At 27.9% G+C, this 25610-nt stretch overlaps 1 protein-coding gene across 5 annotated transcripts in view; it reads left to right on the forward strand.

The window, feature by feature from the left end:
* The window catches only part of LOC119604451 (zinc finger protein 2), a 123973-nt gene that overhangs the window by 24408 nt on the left and 73955 nt on the right, over positions 1-25610 (forward strand). The window contains exon 1 of one of the 5 annotated variants that reach the window (XM_037957071.1): positions 17537-17598. The exons of the other annotated variants lie outside the window; for them this stretch is intronic. The gene's annotated coding sequence lies outside the window, so the exon portion shown is untranslated. Of the gene's footprint in view, positions 1-17536; positions 17599-25610 lie in introns of those variants that run through there. 5 annotated transcript variants of the gene reach the window in all.

Genomic DNA, 25610 nt, shown 5'->3' on the forward strand with positions numbered 1-25610 from the left:
ATATTGACAAGTCTAAATATGTTTTAGTATATTGCATAGTATTTTGGCTAATCTATGGACAAGCCTGATATAACACGGTTGTCAGATCTTACAATGTTGATAGGAAAATGTTCAGAAAATATCTAGCAACTGTGTGAAATTATATATTATACATATTTTGCCTTGCAACGTTGTCAGATAAAGCATTGTCAGTATGTTGTAAAACAATTATATTGTCAGACGTCTAACAATCCTGTAAACACATTTCGTTGCCATTGCCACATAATTGTCTGACAATTTTTATTGTCAGATTTGCGAATTTTATGGAACCATTGCTAGATAAATGTGTTCTTTTGGCAGCACTGCGTTAAAAGAACATATGCAGCTAAAATCGGAACTTTTGCCATACAACTATCTACCAACTGTCAAATTTTATAGGCAGATAAATTTATTGCCTTGCAATGAAATTGTAAGGTTTTCTTACAATCGTCTGGCATCACTCGTATAAATTTCCTAATGAAGAGTATAACAATAAATTCTCTTTAACTCAGTAATAAGATGTTTTGTTGTTTTTATATTTTAGACGAAATATGTTTTACTCTTTTCTCGCTCTGCTTATTCCGAATAGGAGAAAAAATTCAGTCATTAATATGCTTCCAGCGCAGTCAAAACAATGTCTTCTTCCTTGTGTATGTGCGAGAGCATTAGTTGCATATGTGTGTGTGCCTTGTACGTTTCCGTCTCCGTCAACGATAACGTTGGCGACAGCGTAGTGTATGTATATATTTATATAAATGATGCGCTAATTTGAAACAAATAAAAAATTTTGTATATTATTATTTTTTATCTTTTCTCTAGTTTTGTGTTGGGAAGAGGGGGTTCAAATAGATCTTGGAAAATGAATTAAAACAGTATATATACATAGTATGTATTTCTGAGAGTCGTTCTAACCATCTGAGTGAATTAATGTAGCAGTTGATTTGCCAGTGTCGGTCTAATCATCAAAAATTTTTCCATCAAATTTCTTCCATTCCACTTATTTCTCAACTCAATTATTTGCATAATATACTTAGCTTATGTACATATATAATTAAAGATCCAGTAGTTTCGATCAAATTCTACACTTATTACCAGCTATCCCGTTGAATATAGAGTACGAATATAGCGACATAAATAGACATAAAGAAGTTTCATATGAGCCAAAATCTCTCTACCAAATTTTATGAAGGTCGGTCCATAATTGAATCTCCCCCATATAAGGTCCACTTCAGAAAATGACTAACGCTCATTACTGGCTTAAAAGTACGTGTATAGCGCTGAAATTCGACATAAGCAACTTTTCAGCAAATTTATGTAAAATATTATGGAGAACATTTTTGTAGAATATGTCAACCCTCTAACTCCACAAGGTATGGGTCTTTTTTGTCCTTCTGTTAAAAAGCATACACAACAAAAGCTTAGAATATATTCACATTTAAACATAAATTTCTTCCTCTTTGCTTTATTCGCTTAGCAATAAATTTTTATATTAAATAGTGAAAGAATTGTTTAAAAATCATGACAGAGTCCAAAGTTATGTGCATTTCAATTTAAAAAATCAAAAAAAGGCGATTTTTGCAATTTTTTTTTTTTGAGAAAAAGGTATTTTTTTCTTTTTAAGTTTTCTAAAAAATTTCTGAGAAGATGTATAACGAATTTATTCTTTTTGAAAAGCTAACTTTACACAAAATATTATAAATGGAAAAATTTCGACAATTTTGATATAGAGGGGACCAAGTGCATGCCAAAAACGCCTATTTTCATCTAAAATTCAACATCAGGGCAAAAATTTTCAAATCGCACAGTCGATACCAAATTATAGTGACTCATTTTAGATGGCCCAATATGTTCTTAAATATTCTGTAAAGGGTTTTGATAACTCCGAGCTTGGTATGGATGTTATGATCAAAAACCTAAAAAATTCAGTTTTTGGATTTTTCAAAACTTTTTGAGAAATTGAGGGATTTGTGATAACAAATTTCACTATTTCTTTTAAGTTTTACATTCTCAATGAAAAAGTTTATATAACTGTAACTTTTCATCAAAAATATTCATAAATAGAATTTTATATTCGCAAAAATTCAACAAAGAACTATTTTTGCCACATTTTTTTAAAAAGTGCGATATTTATTAAAATTTTGTTTTTTTCAAATGCTTCCGACTATAGCATAACTAGCTTATTTTTATATGTAAATTATTTTGAATATACTAGTCGTACATATTAATTTTTTTTAATATTGCCAACTTCTTTGTTTTATTTTTATGTCCTTCACCTTTGTGAGAAGGGTATAAATATATTGTTTGCTAAAAATAATATTACCACAGATATCTTCAGGATAAAAATGCAAAAATATATTATGATGAAATAATTGTAAATAAATTTTAAAAAATAAATTAAATTTTATTCATTAATAAAATACATATATAATGGGTAAGGTTATTTAAAAGGCGACATAGCCAAATTTATCACTATTACTTGTTTATATATTTCTTTTAGTTACTACTAGTATGTACTATTGCTGTCGTTTTATATAAATTGAATTTAAATAATAACTTCTTCTCTGCACCAAGATAGTACTGGATAGTGGGACAGACACACATTTTTAGCGCTAACGGTCCAGAAAGAGGTTTTGGTCATAAAGTGTTTTATTCAAATAAGTGTAAAATGTTTGGCCTACTATCCAATAGTACTAACCTTGGTGAAAATTTCATCAAAATCGGAAGACATCGATTTTTAAAGTTGGGTCACTTGACACGAAATGACCCATACGAAGTGACCATATATGTAAATATGTATGAATGTTTGTTTTCGAAATGAGTTTCAACTATAAAAAAAGTTTATAGCCCTCATATATAGATTATAAATTATTCTATAGTCTTGATTATAGAATAGCCTATAGTTGAGACTATTGAATAGTCTATAGCTGAGACCAGAGAATAGTCCATAGTTAAGACTTCCCAGCAAAATCTTTACTTACCCGGTAAGTAGGCAAGTAATATTGGAGCAAAGTGTAAGTACATCCTTTTTGGGAGAATAACTACTTATTTTTGTTTGACGATGACTAAAAAATAACTGGTTACAAATGTGCTTATCCGACTTTTCCGCATTTAAAACCAGCTTTACAATTATTTTCTGTGTTTATTAGTCTATTCTACTACTCAATGCTCCATTAACAAGTTGTTTGTTGCTATTTGGAATAGTTTTTACACAAAGGTACAAATCAATATTCCTTCAAAAATCTTGTAATATTGACTAGGGTTAAAACCATTAACTAATTCCTTATTTGAAATACGCTCTATACATCTGGCTACAAATCCTATCCAAAAAAAATAAAAATTTTATTATTAAAGACCATTCATTAACAAGTAATGTGTGAAATAACTACATTACCTACAATACTCATTACCAAAATTTGAAAATATTTTACTGGGTTAGAACAGTCAATAGTTCTAATTATAGAATGGTCTTTATTAATGATTATAGAATAGTCTATAGTTATTATTATAGAATAGTATACAGTTAAACTACAGAAAAGTTGAAACTAAAGAGTAGTTTAAAGTTAACTGTAGAATAGTCTGTACAAAGTTTCATTCATACATATGTATGTATGAACATCGTCAAATGTAAGTTGACGATGTTCCAACCGAAAATTAAAATTAAGTTAATTCTCCAAATTTTTGTCCTGGAGTCAATATTTGGTGTGCTGGATCAAAAGATAAAAAGGTAGCTTTTTACATAGAAAATATGCGCTATTTTGGTATCATATAAAAGGGTTTGTAAGGCGCTTTCAATGTCATAACAATCAAAAGTATTAAATATTTTTGAATTTTTCGGAAAAAATTTTAGATTTTCAAGTGTTTACATAGAATTTTTTAAACATATATAATTGCAATAATTACATATTAAATATCATACAATTTAAATTTTTCAAAATTTCATCTAGTTAATTTTTATTTTAATTTTTCAAAACTAATTTTCTACCCGGTCTTGTGTTAGATATTTATTCAATACTGGAAAAATAAATAAAAAAAAAAACAAGTAAGAAATTATAGTCGGGCGAGGCCGACCATATAATACCCTACACCTGTTACAAAAATGAAATGTGATTTTGTTTTCATAATAACGACTTAAGTTGAATTGCACCTTGCCTTGAATTATACTTAAGCCATTTATTGTTGAATAAAATTATGGACATTTAAGTCAAATTTTGAAGGGGGATTTGTATAGGGGCTATGGTCAAATGAGACCCTATGATTATAAAATTCATGAGAGTCATCAAGGCTAGTACAGAACTTGGTTTTGCAGCTTTTTTGTCGAGATGGGAGTATATTAAACATAATTATAAATTTAAAATCCCTATTTGTCGGGTTCAGTTGTATGGGGTCTAGGTGAAATAATGGACCGATGTTAACCATTTTCAGTAGGCTTTGTCTCCGGTACCATAGAAGATCATCTGCCAAATTTCATTGAATTATCTTCAAAATTGCGACCTGTAGTTTGATTAAAAGGTTTACAAGCCCTATTCGGGGGTTCAGTTGTATGGGGGCTAGCATACATACAAAATGTTTATTACTTATATAGAAAATTTTAATTGAATAAACGTTTTTTTAATGTTTCTGTTCAATATTATTGAAATTTTTAACGTGAATAAATTCGCATTCAGAATTCTATTTTCATTCTTTAGCTTCCACATGTCATGTGTTCCGGTTCCCCATTGTAGAGAATCCAAAAGGTATCATTTAAAGAATGGAAAAGTTGCAATGATTATCCACCTGCAGATTATTATTCAGTCAGGACCATGTATGTTCAAATTTATGTTTCTAGGTAGAATATTTTAGAAAATTCAAAAAGTACCATTTGAGAGATAAAAAGTATTAAAATGTTCTCTCTTAATAAATCATATTCAAAAAGGACCGAGTATGTTTAACAATCATGTGTTTTGAACTCATATCATAGAACATACAAAGAGTATCATTTGAAGAAATAAAAAGTACCAAAAGTGGAATAAATTCTACCTTTGTGGAAAGTACTAATAAAAAGAGTCTAGGAATAGACTTTTTCGTGAATTAAGTTTACAAAATAGTCCGTTTAAATCTATATATCACCAATAAAACTCAAACGATTTAAATCTGCATTCATTTGTTCCAGAAAAATTGTGCTTTCAAAAAGTGCCAAACCATTTACCCGAATTTGGTCCTATATAGACCTTAGTACCCGAATTCCAAAATAATGTACCAATAGCTTTTTTTGTGTGAGTAAATTAACTATTTTTTTAAATTTTGCAAAAATTGGTTCAATTAGTTTGAATAAATTAAATTTCCCTTTTTGGTACTTTTTCCCCAGTGAAATAGCAAATATTTTGTTTCAATAGATATTACAAAGTAATTACGTAATTTAATAGGTATACGTCAATAAGTAGAAAAAGTTTTCTTAATGTGCTAAAAAAAAGTACCAAAAATAGAGTTTTCTCCCTTTTACATCCAAAAGAACTGAATTTTAAAAAGTACGAAACGGGAGCCTCATAATTTTGAAATATATATCCAAAATATTTACAAAAATTTTAGTATGTTTATTAGTTAAAAAGTTATAAAGGGCCAAAAAAGGTACCAAAATCACCTTTTTAACAGATTTTCGCCCCTTGAAAGTACGAATTTCAAAAAGTACCAGAACCCATCTGCTCATTTTAAGAGTAGATACATTTAAAATTTTTCTTGTATCATTAAAATAGATGATTTTCTTGTATTGTAAGATAATTAAGAAAACCAGCTTTACTCGTTTTTACCCTAAATGTACAAATTTCAAAAAATCCCTCCTTAGTGGATCTACATAACCAAAAAAACATCTACTGTCAAAATTTCTTTGAAATTTCACCAAAAAAATCACTTGCTGTTGTCCTTTCTATGTAAATAACACTTTAATTGTTATTGTTTACATTATAGAACCATAATTTGCAATGAACGTTGCTTTCGAAAAAATCAAGTAAAATGTGATGTTGATGGAATTTCGAAAAACGAATAAAACCGTTTCGGTGAAATTTAAAGAAAAGAAATGATATATTAATTTCAGTTCATTACATTAAATAAATCTATGTAAAAATTTAAAAAATGTAAAATTTTTCCGAAAAATTATAAAATTTTCAATATTTATGAGCTAGCGCAAAAATTTATGATACGCTATTCAAAGCGTCTCTCAAAGGCCTTTCATATGATATAAATATTTCATATCATTCCTTTGTGTGAAATATGAAAAATGTAGGAAAACCCGTAAAAAAGGACATTTTTATCCTTTCATCCAGCTCACCAAATATTGACCCCAAGACAAAAACTTTAAGAAATGGTATCTTAGAATGAACGCAGCTTTATTTTCGGTGGGAACATCAGTACCTTATTTTTTCTCCATACAAACATTAATTAATGTACATATTAATTAATGTACATATGTATGTATGTACATTTGTCTGGCTGTCTGTTCCAAAGATTGAGTTCGTGTGGTGTTGTTGGTTGGTGCATTAAAAAAATAAAAAATATAAACAATTACATACATTAAAATTGTTATATTTAAAAATTTAATAAAATTTAAATAAATGTAGAGCCTGTTGGTGCTTTTTAATTTTTATTTTGGCATTTTTAGCTAACTGAAAGTATGCCTGACTACGGTTTAATAAAAATACACTAAAGAACTTAAGGAAGAAAATAAGCATATGTATATTTGTTAAATCAATTCTTTTGTTTAGTCGAGTCGCTTTGGCCTATTCGAAAATAACGTCCTTATGGCATATTTATTGACCGTAAAAAACCGCTGTGGTCATATGTTTATTTTAGTTTTTTCTTGACGTTTTTCCCTCTATCTTAAATGTTTTCAGCTTGTTAAATTTACTATGTTAGAGGTTTGTTGCTGCTAGTTATTTTTTGTTGTTGCTGCTGTTTTTATTATTATGGCTCTGGTTGTCTCGGTTTCGTGTTTTTTGGTGCGAGGTGCCAAGTAAACAAACAAAACGAAAAAAAAGGTATAAAAACAATAACAACATCGACAGAGAAATAATAAAAAAGTAAATATACACACTCACACATACTTTTATATATTGATACAAGAAACACATGCTATAGTTTGTATAAAAATTATCCTTCCTTCCGGTCTACGAACCCTTCCAACAATATAAGCATAACACGTACGTACATTACAACTCTCATACATGTCCATACAAATACATATTTATATTTAACGGTATTTACGAAAACACTTTAATTAACCATCAGTTTTACGAGGACGAGTAGATATATATATATATATATATTTTTTTTTTTTTTTTTCTCCTCGCTCTGTGTTTTAATTTCAAGAAAATATTTGGGAACCAATTAAACAGCAATTTACAACAATTTTTTTATTTATGTATAGATTAAATAATTCGGTTAATACGGAATAAAAATCAGTTAATTGCCGCAATTGAAAATTTAAAATTTTGTATACATTTGGACGCGTTTGAACAAATATTCTCCAAATTTTTCATTTAAAATCCTCAGTTTATTAATACATGTTTTATTTATAATTTATTTAATTGTTTAATTTTGTAAAATCAGTCATGAGCTATACAAATACTCCAAATTTGGACAACTTATTATAAGAATAATCGCATATATACACAAAATACATGCTGTACATATTTATAATCGTTCTAATTTTTTTTTTGGAATTAAAAAACTATAGATTTTTGTTTTCGCTTTGGACTAAAGCAACAACTCTGAGGTTTACGTAATTTAAGTAGAATTCAGATAGTGAATTTTGTTTTTGTATGGTTCATATGTTGCAGAGCATGGTACTGCATAAATAATGTACATATAAGAAATTCTCCTTTTTAATTTACACATTGAACTTTTTTTAATAGCACATCGACGGCATTTTGTATGGACATTGTCTAACATCTTAGAAGTGCAATTATCTTCTCGTGACTAATTTTTAGAAAGAGCCGCCAAAGTTATAGCGGTTTAAAGTTAAAAGTTTGAAAAAAATCCTAAAATTACGTTTTTACCTGAAACTCAGAAATATAAGCGTGGATATAACCCACAACGATGGACCCAAAATACAAATTAATTTTACCCAAATATTTTAAATATTAGTGGATAAATTCGCTTTTTAACAGTTTTATCAACCTCTTCAAAAAATATTTTTTATAAAACTAAGTACACATTAAATTACAATCATTAACTAAAAAATTATGCTTTTATGTTTGATAGATTAAAAATTATGAGGTTTTAATTTATTTATTCATATATTCCAATGCATTTTTTTAAATTGCATTAAATCCATTTGCATTCGAACTGCTTATAGATTTTACAATAGACCTCATTAATAGCAACCTAAAAGAATATAATTTTATTAATTTTAATGAGCGGGAAGGGTGTGCTTCATTAGTTTTTCTTGAAAGAAAAACACTGCGTTTTAAATTAACGGCTTGTGTGTGTTTCATAAATGTTTGATTAAATTTTTTAATGCAAACCAATTCTTTCTATATAAACATTTATTACTGATAAAATTTAGAATTTAAAATTTGTTGTATTCGCATATATTCTTAGCATGCTAATATTTTATCGCGGCTTTATGATTTCAACATGTAAATTCTTCCTTTTTTCGGAACTTTCACGTTTGTTTCCAATATTTTAGCTTCTCCCATGAGATTTTTTTATAATCATTCCCGCGATTTTTAAATGAACGTATTTTTAATATATTTTGGAAAAATTAGCGATTTTTTAACACATACATACATATGTCAGCGATTTTTTTAATGAAAAATTACGAAGCGACATTAATGGTACTAAAAGAAATGGAAAAAACCCTAAATCAACCTACATTTAGATATTCACTCTAATGTATTTCTGAAGCCAAAGTCTGTGTGAAGCGTTTGAGTTATCTCAGTAACTGGAAATTTTTCCAAAAAAATTACGGAATAGTTGATATTTTCTTATTGTTTATTAATTCTAATAAGTAAGAATGAATCTCCTAAATTTTATATACTATGAACTAAATATTTTTTTGTTAACTAGCCCCCCGCAAACATTATTGGAGTATATGATCTGTTTAGTAGTGTTATGGTATGCAAACATGTGTTAAGTAATCACAAAGCTCTTAAAGACAATGGTCTAAGCTTTCTTTTGAGCAAAAAAAAAAAAAAACGCAACAGAAACGTCCATTTTCAAAAAATAGGGGAAAATTAAATGACAAAAATTTTGAAAAAAAAAAATTATTCTTGAGTTAAAAAATAATTTTTTTGATGGATATCCCACTCGCATCCCATTATGGGACTATAAAGCAATTCAAGGATCTACAGCTAATTTGTTTTTTTTTATAAGAAAAAATTCATTTTCGAAATGAAACAACTTTACCTTCATTAAACAAAAAATACAGTTTTTTACATAATTTTATCAAATTTTTCATAAAATCTTTAATTTTATTTTGATTCTAAATTTATAAAAATGGAAGGAAATTGTCAAAAACTTTATGTGTGCAATCAAAAAGATTTAAAAAATTGACTTCCTACCTTCCATTACCCATCGTGACGAACGTGATAGTTGTACGTTTTAAAGAGATGAAAAATTAGGAATATATATGGATATATATATTTTTTAAATTTTTGTATTTTTATTAACTCTATAATTAGTCGAAATGTTCATAAGATAGAAGTAGTTAAAGTACGTGACGTAATGTGACAGAAATAGAAGTACTTTTTTTTTACAAAAAATTAAAAATCTATCAGTTTCACCTGGCTATTTGGGTAAAAGGTTTCTTATTGTAATTTGGAATATTAAGTGATCGTTTTTCAGCTTCCAGAACTAAATCTTGGTTTCTATTTTTTTGTACAAACCGTTGTGTTTTTAAAATCAGACAATTTAAAAATATAAATAATATAAAAAAAATTAATAATAAAAAAATTAACATTAATTAACAAAAATCTTTTAAAACGCTTATATCACAAAAAAAATTATCACTAATAATTTCGACATACACCAACATTTTTCAACCTAATTGTTTAAAAAATTTATCCATAGCTGCCATAGAAAGCCCACATTTGACATATCCATATACTTGGATATATTTACTTAAATATCTCAATCCTGATAATACAAACACACAAAAAACTTTCAAATGTACAACAACCATATTACTGGCCCTTCCGATGATAATAAAATAATTGGTCATAACTCACCACTTATGACCTAAAAAATCATAACCAGGGCAAGGATTTCTATGCAAATGCATGTTTGTAGTTAGTAACTCAAAATAACTTAACTATTTTTCTTTTCCAATCAAAGAATTTGGTATAAAATGGCATCGTTTTGTTGTTGGATATTTTGTTATAAATTGCTTTAAATTGCATATATTTTGCATATTTCTAACATTTTTATTGCATTGAATTTTTCTAACAAATTGTGTTTAGTTTTCTTTGTATTAAATATTTTTACAATAAATTTGATGTGAATATTGAATATATATGTAATATTTAAAATTTTTATTTTAATAAAATATATAAAACATTTTAAAAATACTAACATGAAACTATGATATTAAATTTTACAGAGTTTATTTATTTTTTTAAAACCTACACCACCTATATCCAATTTAAAGTATCGACTCAGGATCACTTTTTGAGACTGTTCATCTATGTGTCCATATAAACTGATAACTTGACGAAATTTGGCACACACATATCTCTCTCACCCTAGCCCCATACAAAATATCCTTCAGAAAATGGCTTTAACGTCCATAATTCACTTGAAAACATTATCACGCGATATTTATGAGGTTTGGACTTGAATTTTTCTTTTATTATATTTAAACTTGACCCTCGCTTTCATATAAATCCTCTTTCAGAAAATCAATTCAAAAATCAAAAACAGAATTGTATTTCCCGGCCTAAGTTTACGATTTCAAATATGAAACTATTTTTATAAGTAATATATTACTTTACAGTTATTATTTTTAATTTTATTGATTAATAAATGAATTGATTACTTAAACATCAAATAATTGCATGTTTTTGTTTAGGATTTTGTATAGGATTTCATTGCAACATTTCGCAAATTGCAACAACCCCGATTTCCTTTCGGTTTATTTCCCCATTTTATAGTGTATATTATAAGTGCATAATTTTATTTTTTAGTCCATGAAAATCCTTGCCTGGATCATAACTATAACCTAATTGAATAAATAGCTTGCACATCATGTCACGTAATGTGACATGATGTCATGTTTCAACGTGACGAAAGTGACATTTAAAAGTTTATGGAAGGAAATCGAAAATTTTCCTTTTACGGATCTTTATCTTTTTATATTTGCATACTTTAAGATAACTACTATTCCAACAAATATTTTCGGATAAAAGCCTTTAAAACAATGGTGTCCACACATATTCTTATTCTCTTTTATTGAGTAGTTGCTCAGACAGCAACGAGTATACATGCGTAGAGGGTGTACGAATCCTTTTTATTTTTTAAAATTTTTGATTTTTAATGCACTAAAAAAATTAAACGTAATATGAGAGAAATTTACTCTTAATATTATTAAAGGAGGTTATATTGCTTCAGTCTTAATTAACAATCTCGCTTTATAAAATGAAAATTTCGTTAATGTAAAAAAATTTATAAAGAATACTGCGAAATTTTTAAAAATTAGATTTTTTCTAAACAAATATTTTTGAATTATTTTCTTTAAACATTTAAAAATGTTTTCAATACTTTTTGGAAAGTAATTGTATTAAAGACAATGAAACTGTGATATTTTTTCAATACTATTTGTATTTTAAAATGTGTTTTCCCAAATAAATCAAGCAACAGAATGTTCTTTATTGTTCACACAACTTTTCTGTCAGTGCAATTCTCTTTCACTCACTAATACAACCACAGTTTTTGCCTTGGACATCACTGCTTTAAAATAATAAAAACTATTAAAAGAAAATAAAGTTAAAAAAATATAGGATTGTTCTTTACAACAATGGTACAAAATTTTCAATAAATCGCGATAATTTGCATATTTTAGACTACTAGTTCTGTACAATAACTAAAAGTTGTTACTAGTTGGTAACAATTGTTACTGGAAAAGCGTTCATTAACTCAAAAAACTAGCAAGAAGAGCAAAAACCCAGAGAGAAAATATATTCTCTCATTGCAAATTATTACAAGTTCTATTTTGTACATGTAATAATTATTGACTGAATAATTATTGAACTGCTGTCTTTTGTTTACCTTTTTGGCAGCCAACATTTTGTGTTTGTTTTAAAATAAAATGTTTGCGAAGTGAATTATTTCGATATTAAGTAAAATGCAGATGCTTTTAACTATTTTGGAAGCTTTAATTCTAATTTAAAACCAAAATTTATAAACATATAAACGGTTTAAAAATCATATTTTTGTTTTTTTTTTTTTTTTTTTTTTTGAAAGTTTTTACAAGTAAAAAGTTAATTTACTTTTTACTAATTTTGAGAGTAATTTCGTAAATTTTGATTTTTCTCTCTCGTAGCAAGTATTTACTGGGAAAATAAATGAACAGACCTAGTATAACTTTATCTGAAAATTATTAATATAATTTTTGTATAAATATCGAATAATAGCATTTTATAAATTGTTTTCGGTGCGGGAAGTTTTCGAACCAAATTGACTTAACAAATTGGTTTCTATTATCAGAACAGTATTGACAATAAGGTAGTGGTATTTTACAGCCCAAAACAAGTATGAAAGTATAGTCGGGCTTGGCCGACCATATGATACCCTACACCAGTTATGAATATTAACTGTGATTTATTTTTCATAATAAAGCATTTATCATGAATATTACCTTGATTCCGATTTATTTAAGCAATTTATTAACGAAAAACTTATTTTCTAAAAGAGGCTTTATATGGGGGATAGGATCAAATGTGGACCGATCCCGATAAAATGGGCTGGATAAATTTGATATTATATTATATTTGTCTGTGCTAAATTTCATTGCAATAACAGTGCTAATAAATGAGTTGCGGATATTCAAGACACTTTCTGAAGGGCGCTTTGTATGGGGCTAGGGTCAAATGAAGTCCGATCATTTCGATATTCGGCAAGGTCATCAAGGCTTGTATAAAACTTAATTGTGCGAACTTTCATCGAGATATTATACATAATTATGAGCTCAAAAGCACTTTTCGGGGAGTTCAGTTGTATGGGGGCTAGGTGAAATAATGGACCGATTTTACCCATTTTCAATAGGCTTCGTCCTTGGGCCAAAACAAACGTGTATTCCAAATTTCATCAAATTATCTTGAAAATTGCGACCTGTACTTTGATAACAACGTTTACATGAACACACGGACGGTCGGACGGACGGACATCGTTAAATCGACTCAGAAAGTGATTCTGAGTCGATCGGTATACTTTAAGGTGGGTATAGTACTAATATTTTAATGCGTTACAAACATCAGCACAAACGCATAATACCCTTACTACTATAGTGGTGTAGGGTATAAATAGTTACGACCCTAATGTACATAAGTATTTGTAATGAGTTTTAGTTACTTAGTACAATTAAATGTTGGTTGGCTGACTGGCTGAAAGAATTGCCTCTTTAATTGTAGTATACAACATATTGTGGAGAGAAAAAGGGGGAATGTTCATTTAATACTTTCATACTTGTGACTTTCTATAGAAATATGTAGTAAATTTCAGTCACTGCAACTGTTGTAAGTATAATAATCACAGAGGGTTATTGAATGTGTGAGAGCTTTTTGTCGATTAGTCTGTTTGTTGATTCGGCTTGGACTGATTGGCTGTTTTTCAATTTTTGTTGTCACTTGTTAATTTATAAGTTTCTTATTGTTTTGTTTCTTGGTATGCTTCAGAGATCGGCGTTAATCAATGTTGCCATTTAAGGGAGAAATTTAAGAAATCAAAAACATTTATTAATTAGCTGATTTAAATATTAAATACTGTTATGCTAGAATAATAAAGACTTATTGCAATTGATGAATGAGATATGTATAATTTGAAACGTCTTTTTATTTTACACGGGAAAAGTTTTATTTTCCTCTCTGCCACGTATCTAGCTATATTTGAGAAGAATATTACATATAAGAGATCCATTTTTTTCCTTTTAAAACTATTGATAATTTGATTAATTAATATATTTAGAAACTCAAATTTGTTTAACTTTTGTATACATTCATGTGTAAGTACACTGATGGCAAAAACTAAAGCAAATGAACCGAGGTAATTGATTAGAAGCGTCAAATCTTCTAAAAACTAAAACACACGAATATTAGATAAATAAAAACTAAATTTGAATTTAGATGAGAAATATATCTACTACCTGAATCTGGTTTAATTTCTAAAATTCCTTGATTTGTTTAAAAGTTATTCAAAAAGAGTAAAATGTCATTGAACATGCAAATACATTTTTCTCGAAAAGATTTTTTTTTGGATTATGCAAGTCTTGTAGTAAATGAATTACATAATTAAAAAATTATATTACCTAAAACAAGAGACGGGTATAAAATTTCTTCAGCGTAGAAAATTTTAAAGACCATTCCTCACATTAATTATTAAAATTCAGAATTTTTGAACTAAACTATATATACACTATCAATTCCAGTAATTTGAAATAATATTTCGATTTGAATTATTTGAACTATGACCTCCACTGTTTATGGGTTAAGATTACCCGATTTTAATAAAACTTTGTTATTTTATATTATCTGGACTATGATACTCTGAAAATACTTTATTTAATATATCCCAAGAAAGAAAACTTAACTTGTTTGTCACATTTCTCATTCATGTGCCAATTTTGCGACCAATTTTTGTGTTTTATATCTTTCTGAAATACAATGTATAACATACTTTTACAACCCAAAGGAACAAAATTTTGTTTCCTCATACAGGTTTGGATCACTCTAATGTGTTTGGAGTAAAGGATCTTGTATACACAAAAAACAGTTTCATGAGGTCTTCAATAATTATTTAAATGTGTTAAAAACGTGGAGGGCATAATAAAAAATTATATTAATATGATAAAAAAACAAAAATACAGCAAAGAAAGAAACCATCATTTAAAATTGGAAAAATATAAATAATTAAAATTATGCTCACATTTACGCAATTAAATTTCATACCAAACATTCATTATTGCTAGAGGAGAAACAAAGAATACAAATGAACATAAAAATATATAAAATTAACAGTCAACTACACATGCACATGAACAAATAATTGAACTTAATTGGAATCTTATGAATACGTGGTAACGAAATAAGTAAAAAACATAAAAATCAAAACAAGACAAAATAAGAAACTAAAGTAAATCATAAAGGGAAAACGGGTTAGAGCTTATTGGATTCAAACTGAACGTTTTGCTATAATATAAATTTCACTAAGATTCAAATTTTTGGATTTAAATCAAATATATAAAAGTATCCACATTTACTTATTAAATTAATTTATTTTGATACACATTTTTTCCTTATACAATCATGTAGAAAGATTCATGGTTTGTTTTGAAAAAATGAGCTTCAAAACTTTCTTCAAAAGAACAGATACCATACATCACAGAAATTATGTCAATTAGTCATTTGAACCATTATCACGCAGTATTAATGTAAAAATGATAACATATTTGTTAAAGTCATTTGAACCTACTTCTGTTCACATTAAATAAGTCCACACGGAATGGAAAAAACAAAATTTAGATTGAAATTTATTTTTATTATTTTTATTCAGCCAGAAAAAAACATGAGCATCTCCTTTTGGTTCCTTTGCAACAAATGTTGCTAAAAAAACATATAAACATCTAAGCGTGAATTGTTAGGCCATTTTTAATTTATAATGACTTCAATTATTTTTGATGAAGATTATTTTTAATTATTTAAGAATATATAATCAAATAAAGGAATAACGTTATGTGTTCTTATAGCTGTATGTGAATTAAAAAGAAAACTATTTTAATTGTGAATGAAAAGCGTCTCAACGACTTCCGCTATTGACGTCCAGACTATATGTATAAACATAATATTTAATGACGATGATGAACCACAAACATCGTCATTATCATCAGAAGAAATTACATACACGCACACATACAATCTCGAAGTTCCAATAATAATTAGTGGTCACTTATTTTAAGACAGAGATCTTTTTTCGTTTTGTACTGCAATTGGAGGAGATTCGCCCACAACAATTACACCCACTGTTGCCAGATTTGACGATTTATCGTACTTTTTACAATTAACTAATATCAATAAAAACATTAAATTTGTATATATTTTAGGTACCCTTTTTAAACTACAATATCATCCCCATTTATTAAGATATAAGTATATATCTGTACATCAAATAAAAGCTTGAAATATTTTCTACATTTTTTATTATATATTTATACTTCGTTGAAAAGGTATTCCAAAGCTCTTTCAAATGTTATTTATATTGTCAGGATCGATATTGTAAATTTAAGACAATTATTTTTCAAGAACTCAATATAAGGTATTTTGAAGTATTATTGCCAAATTGAACTGAAAATAACAACTAAAATCTATCGAAATTGATAAAAATCTTTCGATAGTTAAAATAATTAATATAAAAATCGTAAAAATACCATCAAACAAGTGCATTATCTAAAGAAAATAGCTTTGACGATTTAATGATGATTTCGAAAATTTTTTTTTACGATTTTTTCCTTGATATTTGACGATTTTACACCCAAGTCATCTGGCAACTATGACCACACCTAAACAGAGGATGTTTTTGACCATGTAGTGTGGTAGTGTGGCAAGTGTATGTTGGTTTACACACTTAGTGTGCATGCAGTATCACATACAGACACACTAGCAAAAGTAACCCCGTAGTTCGCAGTGATTATTGGGAAAGGTATGTATGTATGTATGTATGTGTATCTTATCTAGGTCCTAGTTACAGAATTATACATGTGGCTGAAAGGAAGCAAATTTACTCACTTTTACACTACACACTACAAATGGGGTGTTAAAAAAAACCTGTTACATTGTACATGTCAAATTAGAATATTTAATAAAATTTATTTGTTAAAGAGGATACATTGAATATTTGTAAAACTGTTGGGAAATATTCTCCACTCTACTGTATGTGTTTGTCTGCATGTTTATTTGTAATTTCCCCTTTAGCCCAAACAATAATATTTAAGCAGTTATTATTATCAGTTAAGTTTTTTGTAGGCCAGAACAGAACAAAATGATGATATCGGTGATGATGGCGGTGGCGGCGGCGGCGTTGCTAAAACAATTATTTAAAAATACACAGTAAGCAAGAGCAACAACAAAGCACAGAACGATAATTACTATCAAGAGGTACAAAAACACAGCTACAACAATACAACCGCAACATTATTTTAGCCTTATGTTGTTATTCGTACTCACTCGTCGCAACCTTTTCTAACCAGTGACTATAAGGACTATAAGGCTCGAAGAAACATAAAAATTAACCCCTTTTAGAGCAGGAGAAAATATACCTTCCAATAGAGAATAGTGGGTTTACATTAGACTGTCATTCCGTTTGTAATTTCTACCAATTTTGCAACGCCATAAAGTATATTCAGTGGTATGTATATTTTGAATCCTTATGAATAAGCAAATCCATTTAAATAGGTGCCTCTCTCTCTGTGTGTTTGTTGAAATCAAATTCCTTAATACCCCAGATATTTCAAACTAAAATTCTATATATATATATATATACCAGTTTTTTTCGATTTACACGATTTTACATACAATTTTTTTTTTGAATTCGTTTTACAAAATTTTTTCGGGAACGTATCTATCGTGCAAAACGAGGGACAGGTATATGTTTAAGGAAAATATTATATTAAATATGGGAAAATATATAAAATAATATTAATAATAAAAATTATTTCTAATAGCACATAAATCTCATTTGATTAAATTAACAATCTGAATTAATTTTTTAAGTTAAAATTTTTTAAACTGCGGAATGAGTTGAATTTAGGAAGTCATTTAGAATGAGTTGTATTATCACTGTTATTAAAGAATTCATGAAACTTAAATTTCCTTTGCACTACTGCAAAATTTTTTTGCTGGCTACATACGCAAAATTTCCTTTTGTCCGTTTTTCAATTAATATTAGTACTTTATAAAAATAAAATTTATTTCTTTAAACTTCTCGCATATCAAATAAACACCTCTGCAAACCCAAACTCATGCTAATGGGTTAATAGAATAAAATTGGACTTTGTTAACTGAAACAAAAAAATCAAAATTCATTTTAAAATTACCTTAAATTACTAAAAAAATACCAATTATGTGTGTTTTTTTGTGGTAAGATATGGAGAGTTCAATAAACACGTCTGATTTTCTACACATACATACCATTCATTACTCTTTAACAAATTATATAAAAAGGACTGTTTTGAAATTTTAATTCGACATTGCTTTTACAAAAAAGAAAAAACTCCAACCAACGAATGAAATCAATTATTGTTGATTTATATTAAACTTTTATATAAAAAAATAAAGAACAAAAAATTGCATATTGAAATTAGAACGGATGATTCCCTCAAATAATGCTGTTGGTCGGTATATATTAATACTTATATTTAATGGTTTCTTTTTCTTGTTTAAGATAGTTTAATGCCTTCTTAAGCAATATTCAAAACAATCCGAAATGTGTATGCATGTCATGTCCGTCCATCGGTTTGTCTGTCAGTCAGTCGGTTTGTTGTCTGGCCATAATAATTATATGTATTTATACTCACGACGTTTTTAATATCATTAATTGGTACATTGTACATCAATTGAAAGAAAAAAGTATTTTATATAGTAAAGCAAGTAAAGACGTTAAGTTTTCACTCGTTAGAATTTTCGCCAAAGCCGAAAATTCTGTAGTGAATATTGGTGAGTAGTTAGATTTATGTGCTGCCCCTGCTTTTGATTAGCTTGCAATCTAAAGGATTCAAATCTGAATTAACAAAATAAAATGCATTATATTTATAATTGAAACTATATCACTTGGATGCTTGACGAGATAACATAAATTATTTAAAGACTTCTTCATAGTGTTCGTTAGACAGAATGTCCTATAGATTTTGTAAGCGTATGCTTTAGTGTAGCTTGAAGTCCCATGTCATATTTCATGATTCAGAAAATGCTGCTACTGGATTGAAAATCTTTTAATTCAGTCTTTTCAGACGAACAATCACTCAAACAGCATTTCAAAAAATCAATCTATAATCTTCGACAAATTGCCACCTGCTTCCGTGTCAACAATTAAAATGCGGATAGTGCGGAAAAATAACCAGAAAGCTTTTAATGTAAAAATTACACTGGAGGATTTGTTAATGGAGTATTGATTTTGTTATAGAAAACAAACATTCTGCGATTTGACTTAAATTATCGGTTCACTCTCCAAATTAAAAAAATCATGAAACACTGTAAGTTACAACTGAGCATTAATTTATCAAACCCACTATAAGCATTACTTGTGTTTTCAAATTAGTGGCTCCATATATAGATTTTTTATAAAATTAGACTGTTAATTTTAATCTTTGAAAATAACGGCAGATCGACAATTTTTATTTATTATAAATTTTTTTGTTGAGTGTTGTTTTAAAGCACAAATCTTTTAAAAAATTTTTTAATTTAATGACTTTGAAATAAAATGAAATTAAATAAAAAATCATGTTTAATTGCTCATTTCATCATTTTCATCATCCAATTAACAACACCAACCAGCAGAATCAGAAAAAAGCAGAGAAATAAACACAATCTTAACAAAAACATGAACAAAAAAACCCCAATTTTTCCCCGGTATGAAATATGTGGAAACAACACAATTAACCAAAATCATGTGTAATTATAAAGTAATTGTGATTTTGATAATTTGTTAAGTCTCCTCTACCTTTTACATCACAAGGGTTAATGAATGAATGGTTGGTTGGCTGGATGGATAGAAGGCAAACACCACAATTTGACACAGACGCATACAATTGTATGAAATTAAATACCAGAAAACATACAAAAACCAAAAAAAAAAAAAAAACAAAACAAATTAAAAAAAAGATTTATTTGCGAAGAAATAAAATTGTTAATTAAAACTATTCTAATAATTAAGGAAATCGTTATTTTGTTTTGTTTCCATTTTATACTAATGTTTCAGTTATTATGATTTCTGAAATTGCCCTGGCAGGTAATTTTAAAAGGCTTTTTTACAGTGAATCAATTAAATTTTTTGCAAACCTCTTTTGAAAGAAACTTGGTTTTTGTTCATACATAAAATTTAAAAACATGGTAGAAAGTAAAGGTATATATTTCCAATTAAAGTAAACATTGTGTAAAATAAAAAAGAACAACGAAAAAATATTAAAATAAAATTGTTTGTGCATTTGTTATTTCATTTTATTATTTTTCAAAAGAATTTGATGACCAATAAAGAATTTTGCATACTTAAAATTCCAGTTATTTTTTGGATTTTCCTGAAGCAATTCAATTATTTTCCTAAAAAAATTATTTTCTGAGCTATAGCAATTAAATATATCTAGAATCCAAATAGCCCCATTGAAATTTAATCATCAAATAAAGCATTTAAAATATGAGGTAGAACATCAAGATTTTTGCTTGGAATAATTCCATAGTACTATGCTATACATATTTGGATTGGCTACACAGTACACCCCAAAGAGAGGGAGTTATAGTAATGTAAATTTTATTGATTAAAAAATAATCACCATAAACCTAGGTTATTTTCTTTTACCATTGAATATTATTTATTTTTTTCGAAATAAAATCCAGGAAATGGCATATTTGATATAAAGTAATTTTATTATATAATATATATAATATATTAAATTATTTTTTAATTTATTAATCATAATGTGATGTTGTAGCATCATATTGCAGTTTCAAGTAACCATATTATGGTTTCATGTAATCATATAATGGTTTCAAGTAATCACATGGCTTCAAGTAACCATATTATGGTTACATATTAAACATAATATGGTAAATCTAATGTGTTCGGCATAAATTGTAATTATATTTTTAGTTTTCTTTTAAACAATCACAAAACTTCCAAGCACTGGTATTTCCATAAATAAAAATTAATATATCCACACTTTCATGTCTATATTAAATTATTTACATTTTTTTTTATTATACATTTTTTATGTACCATATTTTATCTATTTTATATTTCTTTTAAATTTTATAATGTTGTCTACGATATTTTTAGATATTATTTATTTTTCACAATTATTTCAACACTTCGTTTGCTCAACACTTTATTTAATCCTATCTAGTACAAATAAAGCATACAACTGACATAAAAATGACGTTACCAAAACATTTTTAGTAGTAAACGTATTTTGCTTAAATCTTAAACATTATATGGGTAAACATATAAAAACTTACCATTTAATGGTTGTTTGAAAGTTTAAATGGTTCTAAATAATATAATATGTTTACATATTATTTTTCAGAGAATCATTCTCAAATTTATAACTGTCATAAACATATAAATGTTTGCAGTAACTAAAATATTGATGAAATTCAATAAAAATGTCAATTGTTTGGTTATGACAACAAAATATTGTTACAAAAAACATAGAATAGTTGTCCTAACCATGCCGAACCATGTTTTTTCTCTGCGTGCACATACCTATTTCTCCCCTCTGGTCCAATTTTCGCAACGAATCTTTCCCAATACATATTCCTGACACTTTAAAAGCTGACTCTTTAAATGGGCAAAAACAGTAATTTTGCCCGTTTTTCATCATTTCCCCATTTTTACCCGTTTTGGTGAAACTTTTGCAACGGATCTTTGATAATAAAAATTTCAGAATATAAAAAATCTGTTTTAAGCACAAAAGTACCGATTTTCCCAGTTTTTCGCCCTTTTTCCAATTTTTGATACCCGTTTTGTTCTTAATACATATTTCTGACACACTCGAAAATATTTTTGAGTATTAGAAAAAAATACGTTTTTATGCACAAAAGTACATATATTTATATCTTGGAGTGCCCCAGGGTTCCATACTACGGCCGAATTACTTTTGATGTATATGAATGATCTGTACCGAGGAATAATTTTCTGCAAAAGTTACACATATCCAGATGACATACACTTATTGGCAGGTTATAGCGGCTTTGGCAATACATACATCTTTAGTTGATAATATGAATAATGAGTTACAGTTTATAATGGACTGGTCAGAATAAAATTTTTTGGTATTACATCCTACTAAGTCTAGATCTATGTGTTTTTCTCATGATTTACAGTCACCTTCGATATACATCGCAAATGTACCCTTAATATTTGTTCCTCTCCATAAAGTGTAAGGAATATACCTCGATACAAACTTAGATTTTTGCATCCAGGTAAATAGCATAATCTCAAAAGTATCTTCTGTTTTGGGAATACTTTACAACCTTGGAATTTTTCTTCGCTTGAAAGTAAGAAAACGTATCGTAATATCCTAGTGTCTTCCCTTGTTTATATATGGAGTGGAAATATTTCCAGGTATGTTACAACAAAATATGTCTAAGCTGCGTATTTTCATCAATAGAGTTGTTCGTTTTATATATGATCTTCATTACAGAGAACATATTTCGGCTTATATAATAAATGCACTAGGGTCAGATTTCCAATGTTTTATTGATTAGTGGATAATTTTACAATTTTATAAATGGGTTTATATGGGTTTACCACCCACGTATGTCTTGCAAAAATATCACTATGGCTGTTCTTCGAGAACGAATTTGTTAATCTGTCCATCTCACTCTACCCTTTTTATGAGCACATCATTTGTAGTTAGAGTAACTAGAATATGGAATTCTGCCATTACATATAAAGTTAAGAAGGCTTTAAAAGAATACATGGGAATTAGTATACTAATTTAACTGTCATGATACTAAGTACTTTTTCATCAAACATCAATTAATAAAATAAAAATTATCGTTATTTGTGCAAAATTTGTACATTTTTTAACAGATCTTATAATACACTTCAGTAATACGTTAAACTTAAAAATTTTTTATGTTTACTGCCGTATGTAAACCTAAATTTAATTGACCTTATAGGCTTATAATTTATAAATATATAAAGAAATAAAAGAAATTTCAAAATTTCTAATCTAATGATCCCAATATTTCATATCTTTCCTTTGGAAGAAATATAAAAAAATCATAAAAACCTCAAAAAGGGCATTTTTATCCTTTGATCTAGCCAGGACAAAATTTTGAGAAATGGTATCTTAGAATCAATGAAACTTTATTTTTAGTTGGGAACATTGGCACCTTATTTTTCACCCATACAAACGGGGCCACCCTAATGTACATAGTTCCTTAAAATTTTGACAATCAGTGTTCGTGAGGGATTTTATATCAGGAATATGTTCCCTTAGAAACCTGAGAAGGCTTCTCGTTCCGCTCTCGATATAATTACCCAATAGGATCTTTGTGGTTCTACCCACCGTTTCATTATCCCAATTATCCTAATGGGATGTTTATAAGTTAATCCTCGTTGCGTCAAACGGTTTTGCATTCGCCAGGTTAACTATATAGAGTTCCCTTCCCTTTAAAGGCCTGGTATCACCTATATGATCAAGCTCTAGGAGAGTATACGAATGATGTTCTCTTACAAAACGATATTAAATTTAAACTTATCTCCTGATAACTATGTATCTGTTATTAAAAATTAAAAAAGTAGAGTCTAGACGGGGTACTTATTAAGAATGTTTAACTTTGAACTGACAAACATTTTTAACTCGAAATATATACAGTGTCTCATTTTTATGAATTACTGTTCTATTTTATGATGCTACATTAAAAATATGTATAATAATATTTACATTTTGTGAATGAAATTTTATTAATGTTTTATTATATTTACGAAATACAAGAAAAAAGTAATAAACTGCTTCATGGTTTCCAAGAAATGAAAAAAAAAAAACAAAAAAGGCCAATTCAGTTATTTCGCAAAAGTATTCGAATTTTTTCTGAGAACTTTTTTGAAATTCTTTGACACGTGTTTTATTGCCCATTAATTAATCTATTATGGAGGTTTTAGTTATATGGAATATTTAATATTTTTTTTGGAAAATTGCATAATTATGTTGTAAATCCTTCCTGTGTAAGTGCTTAAAATTTTCAAAGCAAAAGAGTTGAATAAATTTATATCTCTATAATCAAGGCCGATCAATTAAATACATATCGGGAATGTTTGATAGATTCCCGTTGACAATATATGTTGTCATTGCACGTATGGAACAAAGAATTCCATAGAGTATTTACCATTATCAAGTCGTCCAAAACTGCTGTCTATACAGGATGAAAGTGAAATACTGAGTAAATACCGAATGAACCTTCATCTATCAGCTCCAAAAATTAACAACGAACTCAGGACAGTCCTGTGAATACAAAATAGTGACAAAATTGTGCAATAATTTACATTATCAAGTACCAGGGAAGAAACCGCTCATATCGAAGGTAATCGATGGTAAGTGTCTTGACATTGGATTCTGGACATTGGAATTGGCTCAAATGGTATGGCGAAAGCTTGGAGAAGCCTTGGAATTATCTACCTTAAAACCAACTGTAAAGGACCCAAGTTGCTCTGTCATAGTTTGGGGTTGTGTGTCCGCCCACGGTGTTGTACTGCTAAAATTTATTAGTGTAATTATAGACTAGAAGGTCTATTTGTCAGTTTTAGGGCAGAATTTGCATGCCAGTACCACCAAAATGGAGCTACAACCCAATCAATTTATTTTTCAACAGAAAAACGATCTAAAACATACAGCCTGGTACGTAAAAAATGGGGATCATTTACAACACATAGTATTTTTCTTTCACCAAATTTTTAATGGCGTTAACTCGCCTGGACTTAAACTGCATTGAAAATTTGCGGTTATATACAAGAACAACTTTTAAATCACTTAGTATCCTCCAAAACCGCTCTATTGGTTTTACCATATAAAATATTAATTTAATTTTAATTATTTATTTTTACTTCATAACGCTAAAATGATGTATACAAACAATTAGAATACTTTTGTGAAGCTATTTTATGCTTCACAAAAGTATTTTAAGAAAAGGCTAAATTAGTTTAAGTAAATTATTTTTTAAAAATTTTAAAGATGTGATATAAAATTTAAGGACTGCCTAAACAACAAAATAAATTTATTTATTTATTTTCCCACAAAATCTATTATAAAATGATGTTTGTTTTCATAGTATATTAAATTCGAATACATATGTGAGACACTGTATATACATATCTATAATATTTAAAAGTATGAATCGAACGCTCCAAATGATCAAATATTCAGTAAAATCTCTTCTACTGTTTTATCACTTGCCGATTTCTCAGTGTTTAGTACATTTATAACGGTCAAATTGAAGTAATTTATCAAAGATTTTTGTCAGCAATAGTATTTATTTTTTAAATACCTATGTACATGAAATTATAACGATGAAAACACAACAAATCTGAACAAGAAAATTTTAAACTTAAATCATACAAACATATGGGCAATGAACGGGTTCATAATTTATTTACGCAAAAGAAACAAAAAGAAGCAAAACATTAAATAAATAAATGAAATGCAA

This window comes from Lucilia sericata, unplaced genomic scaffold (genome assembly GCF_015586225.1).
Source record: "Lucilia sericata isolate MDLA Ls3-8-SP2 unplaced genomic scaffold, ASM1558622v1 Contig000395F_arrow, whole genome shotgun sequence".
NCBI lineage: Eukaryota > Metazoa > Arthropoda > Insecta > Diptera > Calliphoridae > Lucilia > Lucilia sericata.